This window comes from Oncorhynchus mykiss, chromosome 26 (genome assembly GCF_057628025.1).
Source record: "Oncorhynchus mykiss isolate SJ-2025 chromosome 26, ASM5762802v1, whole genome shotgun sequence".
In the NCBI taxonomy this organism is placed as follows: domain Eukaryota; kingdom Metazoa; phylum Chordata; class Actinopteri; order Salmoniformes; family Salmonidae; genus Oncorhynchus; species Oncorhynchus mykiss.
The window spans coordinates 29,284,318-29,291,467 of NC_143047.1; the positions used below are offsets into that span (position 1 = coordinate 29,284,318).

The 7,150-nt window shown below is 44.0% G+C and overlaps 1 pseudogene; it reads left to right on the forward strand.

Moving 5' to 3' along the window:
- Positions 1–4,555: 4,555 nt before the first annotated feature.
- On the forward strand, positions 4,556–5,788 carry LOC149971442 (uncharacterized; annotated as a pseudogene).
- The last annotated feature ends 1,362 nt before the right edge of the window (positions 5,789–7,150 follow it).

Here is a 7,150-nt window from a genome sequence, read left to right on the forward strand (position 1 = left end):
CCACACTAGTAGGGTGCTGTAAATCACAAAGGCTTTGGCTATGTTGCCCACGTCACTAACGTTATTAATGAATATAATTGAGCTTAGGGGCAATGAACCACAGGATTGGGCTTCTATCTAAATCCACGTTGACTCTTGTCTGTTTGTGATCCATGTTAGCATGTTGTGGATTTGAGCAGACTAGTAGTACAATTGAAAGGAGGGAAGGGCAAGACCACCCTTAGATTCAGGTTTCGATAGAGTGGAGAACTTGATCCTAGGTTTTTTATTGCCCCATATAAATTTGGTGATGCTTTGGTTAGTTGTTTTGAAAAAGGAAACTGGGAGATAGCATGGGAGCATCTGAAATAAATAGTTCAGTTTAGGGAGGATGTTCATACGGATAACATTAATTCTTCCTACTAAGCTAATTGGGAGGGAGATCCAGGTTTGGAGATCGTTCTTGATTCGATCCAGGAGTGGAAGATAGTTTTCCTTGAAAAGGCTATTCAGATCTGGTGTTATGAAGATCCCAAGGTATTGAAACCCCTGTGTCTTCCATTGGAATGGACATAGTGTCTTCATAGAGCTGGTGAGTGTAAGATTGAGAGTGCAGACAATGGATTTGTTCAAATATATCTTATAACCTGAAAACTTGCCATACTGAGCAATTGTGTCTAAAATGGGAGGGAGGGATTTCTCAGGGTTGGATATGTAGAGCAAGACATCATCTGCATAAAGCGAAATCTTGTGCTGCAGGCCGCCTGCAGAAACACCAGTAATACTTGGATTGCTCCTTATCAACTCTGCCAGCTGCTCCGCCCCCAACAAGTAGAGCAGGGGGGACAGCTAGCACTCTTGTCTTGTGCCCTGTCCCAAAGGGAATCTGTCAGAATTCAGTCCGTTAGTAGTCACCATGGCATTTGGATGAGAGTATAGTGATTAGATCCATTTAATAAAGTTTGGGCCCATATTGAACTTTTCTAAGACTGAGAACAGAAAGCTCCACTCCCTCCTGTCAAACGCCTTCTCAGCATCCAGTGAAGCCAGCAGGACAGAGGTCGTCTGTGCGTTTACTTCATCAATAATATAAAAAAGACGGTGAATGTTATCAGAAGAGTATCTGTCTCTAATCAATCCAGTTTCTTCCGCTTTTATTATATTGGGAAGAAGAGTGTTTTGTCTTTTGGTGAGCAATTTGGTAATTATTTTGTAGTCGAAATCCAACAAGCTTATGGGCCGGAAGGACGAGCAGGATAGAGGGTCCTTGTCTTTTTTGAGCAACACTGTAATGCGAGCTGTGTGCATTGAATCTGGGAGAACTCAGTTTTTGCAAAAATCATCCAGCATTGGCATGAAAATAGGGCTAAGCTGGGGCCAAAAAGCTTTGTAGAACTCTCTGGGGAATCCATCTGGGCCTGGGGACTTGTTAGGTGGCATGGAGGCAATTGCCTCCAGGATCTCCTCAGGAGTGAAGGGGAGAGTTGAGATCTTCTTGGTCGGTATCTGATAGTTTAGGTAGCAAGATTCCCTCTAGGAAGGAGTGGAGTTCTGCCTCCATGTGTTTTCTCTCAGAGGTATATAGTTTCCAGTTAAATCATGAAAAGTTAAATTGATATTCTTTGGGTCATATGTGACCTCGTCCTCTGCTATTCGGATCGCCATGATTGTACACTCTGACTGCTCTTTTTTAAATTGGTAAGCAAGCAATCTACTCGGCCTATTGCTATACTCATGGTATTTCTGTTTAGTAAATAAAAAAAAATATCTCCTGAGTATAGTCCAAATTCAGTTTGGCTTTGGCTGCTTTAAGTTGACTCCAGGAGGTGCTGTCTGGGGATTGCTTATATACTCTTTCACAGCATTCTAGCTCCCTCTCAAGATCTAGCCTGTGTGCTTTCATTGCTTTTTTCTTAGAGGAAGTGTATGCAATTAGATGACCTCTTAGTGTGGCTTTGGCAGCGTTCCACATTGTGGCCGGAGAAACAGGAGAATCTTTGTTGTCTTGTGTTTAATTGTCTATCCATGTAGTTACCAATGTATGGAACGCTTCGTTTGATAACATGGAGGTGTTGAATTTCCAGCTCTTTGACCTCGGGATGTTTTTGCAGAGGTCAAAGCGGAGGTGGACAAAGGTGTGATCTGAAAGTGCTATGGGTCCAATTGTACAAGTGGCTGAATTTATGAAACTCTGTAACGTTCTGGGTGTAGTGGGTGAGAAGTCAGACGCAGGAAGCAGAGAGTTCAGGGTAGTGCTAATTTAATGCACAAAACGGCGAACATAAGCCAACCCCACGAAAACACAGGGTGTACAACAAAACAAACGACCCAAACATGGGGACTTAAACTGTCCAGCAAAACCCACGAAATGGGAAACACGTAACCCACAGACGTGCACACAAGTTACACAAAACAATCCTGCACAAAGAGCAGGCGGGCCGGCTGGCTAATAAAGCCCAACTAATCAGCAAATACACAACAGGTGTAATCAATAAACAGACAAGGAGGGTAGGAAAGAATCAGTGGCAGCTTGTAGGCCGGTGACTACGACCGCCGAGCACCACCCGAACAGGAAGGGGAGCCACCTTCGGTAGGAGTCGTGACAAACTCTTTGGGATAAAAATGTAATCTATACGGGAGTAGGTGTTATGGACATTAGAGTAGTATGTATAGTCCATAGATGAGCTATTTGTCTCTCTCCAGATATCTATCAGTCCCATCTCTTTAGTAAGAGAGTTCAACATCTTTGCGGATCTAGGATTTGTGGTGGAGACTTGAGATGATTTGTCTAGAGTTGGGTTAAGGGTACAGTTAAAATCTCCGGCCACCATGCCAAAGGAAACACAATGCTCATTGAACAGGGTTATCATTTTTGACATGAAAGCAGGAGTATCTGTGTTAGGGGCGTATATGTTTAAGATAGTAATTGGTTGTCCATACAGTGACCCAGTTATCAAAATAAATCTCCCCTCCAGATCAGATATGTTTTTGTCAATTATGAATGGAACATTCTTATGGATAAGTATGGCTGTACCTCTACTGTTTGATTTGAAAGATGAGAAATACACCTGTCCCACCCAAGCTCTGCGGAGTTTGGCATGTTCAGCATCACAGAGGCGTGTCTCTTGTAATAGCGCAATGTCTGCTTTTTCCTTTTTTAGAGCACATAGTATCTTTTTCCGTTTTATTGCATGACCTAGACCATGGCAGTTCCATGTCAATAGATTTAAGGTGCTAGTCATCGTCATCGAACAGTAATCGAACTTTAGTGCAAGTCATCTCTGGGTAAAGGTGGATAATAGTTACAGCTGTGTTCACATAAAAGGAAAATAAATGGTGTACATAAAATAATAATCTCTGAACACCCCAGCCGAGTTCCCAAACAACTCGACATATCCCGTTGGATCTATTACCCCCCCCCCCCCCCCCCCCCAGTTAGCAACGCAGAACGTCTCCCCCTCCCCACCAAAGAAATGCCTCATCCTCTACGCCCTGTATTGAGTAAGTGACAACGTAGCCCCCGTCCGGACCACATTAAAGGATGGAGAAAATAAAATCAATAGCCCAGCCTACATATACCTCCCCCAAGGGACATAGGGAACCCCAAGTAATAATAGCAACGAAATAAAAAAAAGGAAAATAAAAGTAAACGTTAGGCCGAGGTTAGGCTATAGAGCCTATCCCTCTCAGCTAAAGGAAAATAAATATAAATTAGACGGCTATAATGACATTTAGCGGGGGGGGGGGGTCTTTGGATATCTGCTATATGTTGTCTTACCTCCTTTAGTAATAACAGTAATCGTATTTAGTCATTGGTCTATTTCTCATTGACCAGGATTGTCTTTCAAAAAACATTTTGCCTCTTCGGGAGTTTTGAAGTGTCGCAGGGCTCCTTGGTGAAGAATCCTGAGCTCGTTTGGGTATTTGAATCCCCTAAAGATGCCTTGGTCAATGGAGTATTTCTTTACCTCGTGAAACTCTCGGTGCTATCGGCGTATTCCGGCTGACAGGTCCTGGTGTAAAGTGAGTTTGCCGTTTCCCACTGTAATGGTGTTGATTTTCGCAGCCTGTAAGACTCGTTCCTTGTCGGTGAATCTCAGGAAATGTATGGTGATTGGGTGCGGTGGTTGTCTGGTTGCTGGTGGGGGCCTCAGTGCTCGTTGAGCTCTCTCGAGATCTATGGGCCTGTCGGTGGACAGGTGGAGCCACTCAGGAAGTTTGTCTTGCAGGTAGCGGATCAGTGGCATGTTTCCCTCTTCTTTTTCGCACAGATTTTATAGAACACAATTATTCCTTCGCCCCCTGTTTTTCAGGTCCTCTGTTTTCTCTTTCAGATGCTCTACTTTCTTTTTAGCATTTGGTATTGTTTCCATGGCTTCTGTCAATAAGTTTTCCCATGGATAGGATTCACCCCTCTGCCTCGTCCAGGCGCCCCGCTTCTATGGTTATCTTGTTGTTGATGTTGGGCAAAGCATTTTCCAGGATTGTCACCTTGCGCCCTATCGCACTGAGCTGAGAGTTAATGGCATCTAATTTAATGTTGAGTTCTGTACGTTGGGATCTCAACTCAGAAAGGATGTCTTCGGCAGAGTGTGGGGTTGGCATTCGTTGGGCCTCGGGGGGGAACGGGTCCTCTTTCTCCTGGCTAATGGTGCTAGCTTTTTCTGAAGCTAGCTGCTTCTTGGAGGCTTTTTCCGTCGCTAATACCATAGTCCGGGTAATAATATTACCTGTAATGTCGCCTTTTGTAGCTGCCATGACTTTTTGACTAAAGCTAAAGGAGTTTGAACTTGAAGTGGAGGTAAGATTAGGAATTGGAAACTACTTGTGCGGAGCTCTTAGTTAGAGCTCTTAGGGTCACGTGATCCCCGGCAAGGGTAATTTCAGTGTAGGAAAGGATGAAACAGCGTCTGTGCCACCAGTAAGTACACATAGTAACGTTAGTACAAATCCCCTCGCACGGTCCTCGCAGCCGGACAACTTTCTCGTGACTTCTGGAGGGAAATTCCGTAGGAATGCTCAACCAGTGTCGCTCATTCGCCGACAGTTTTCCCCATTAAGCAGTGAGTCGGAGTCTGAGGCCGAGTCTTCTCTGGTCTCTACTCCTCCCATTACGGCGTCTGGGACGCCGAAGCTTCCCACCATTAGCTCTGACAAATTGAATACCCTAGTCATTGGCGACTCCATTACCCGCAGTATTAGACTTAAAACGAATCATCCAGCAATCATACACTGTTTACCAGGGGGCAGGGCTACCGACGTTAAGGCTAATCTGAAGATGGTGCTGGCTAAAGCTACAACTGGCGAGTGTAGAGAGTATAGAGATATTGTTATCCACATTGGCACCAACGAAGTTAGATAGAAACAGTAAGAAGTCACCAAGCTCAACATAGCTTCAGCCTGTAAATCAGCTAGAAAGATGTCGGCATCGAGTAATTGTCTCTGGCCCCCTCCCAGTTAGGGGGAGTGATGAGCTCTACAGCAGAGTCTCACAACTCAATCGCTGGTTGAAAACTGTTTTCTGCCCCTCCCAAAAGATAGAATTTGTAGATAATTGGCACTCTTTCTGGGACTCACCCACAAACAGGACCAAGCCTGGCCTGTTGAGGAGTGACGGACTCCATCCTAGCTGGAGGGGTGCTCTCATCTTATCTACCAACATAGTCAGGGCTCTAACTCCTCTAGCTCCACAATGAAATAGGGTGCAGGCCAGGCAGCAAGCTGTTAACCAGCCTGCCAGCTTAGTGGAGTCTGCCACTAGCACAGTCAGTGTAGTCAGCTCAGCTATCCCCATTGAGACCGTGTCTGTGCCTCGATCTAGGTTGGGCAAAACTAAACATGGCGGTGTTCGCCTTAGCAATCTCACTAGAATAAAGACCTCCTCCATTCCTGCCATTATTGAAAGAGATTGTGATACCTCACATTTCAAAATATGGCTACGTAATGTTAGATCCCTCACTTCAAAGGCAGTTATAGTCAATAAACTAATCACTGATCATAATATTGATGTGATTGGCCTGACTGAAACATGACTTAAGCCGGATGAATTTACTGTGTTAATTGAGGCCTCACCTCCTGGTTACACTAGTGACCATATCCCCCATGCATCCCGCAAAGGCGGAGGTGTTGCTGACATTTACGATAGCAAATTTCAATTTACAAAAAAAACCCCGGACGTTTTCGTCTTTTGAGCTTCTAGTCATGAAATCTATGCAGCCTACCCAATCACTTTTTATAGCTACTGTTTACAGGCCTCCTGGGCCATATACAGCGTCCTATTGAACCTTGTAGTCTTAGCAGATAATATTCACATTTTTGGTGACTTTAATATTCACATGGAAAAGTCCACAGACCCACTCCAAAAGGATTTCGGAGCCATCATCATGGGTTTTGTCCAACATATCTCTGGACCTACTGACTGTCACAGTCATACTCTGGACCTAGTTTTGTCCCATGGAATAAATGTTGTGGATCTTAATGTTTTTTCTCATAATCCTGGACTATCGGACCACCAGTTTATTACATTTGCAATCGCAACAAATAATCTGCTCAGACCCCAACCAAGAAGCATCAAAAGTCGTGTTATAAATTCTCAGACTCCCTCTGCCTACCCAAGGACGTCAGAGACAAAAATCAGTTAACCACCTAACTGAGGAACTCAATTTAACCTTGCGCAATACCCTAGATGCAGTTGCACCCCTAAAAACTAAAATACATTTGTCATAAGAAACTAGCTCCCTGGTATACAGAAAACACCCGAGCTCTGAAGCAAGCTTCCAGAAAATTGGAACGGAAATGGCGCCACACCAAACGGGAAGTCTTCAGACTAGCTTGAAAAGACAGTACCGTGTAGTATCGAAGAGCCCTCACTGCTGCTCGATCATCCTATTTTTCCAACTTAATAGAGGAAAATAAGAACAATTCAAAATGTATTTTTGATACTGTCTCAAAGCTAACTAAAAAGCAGCATTCCCCAAGAGAGGATGGCTTTCACTTCAGCAGTAATAAATTCATGAACTTCTTTGAGGAAAAGATCATGATCATTAGAAAGCAAATTACGGACTCCTCTTTAAATCTGCGTATTTCTCCAAAACTCAGTTGTCCTGAGTCTGCACAACTCTGCCAGAACCTAGGATCAAGAGAGACACTCAAGTGTTTTAGTACTATATCT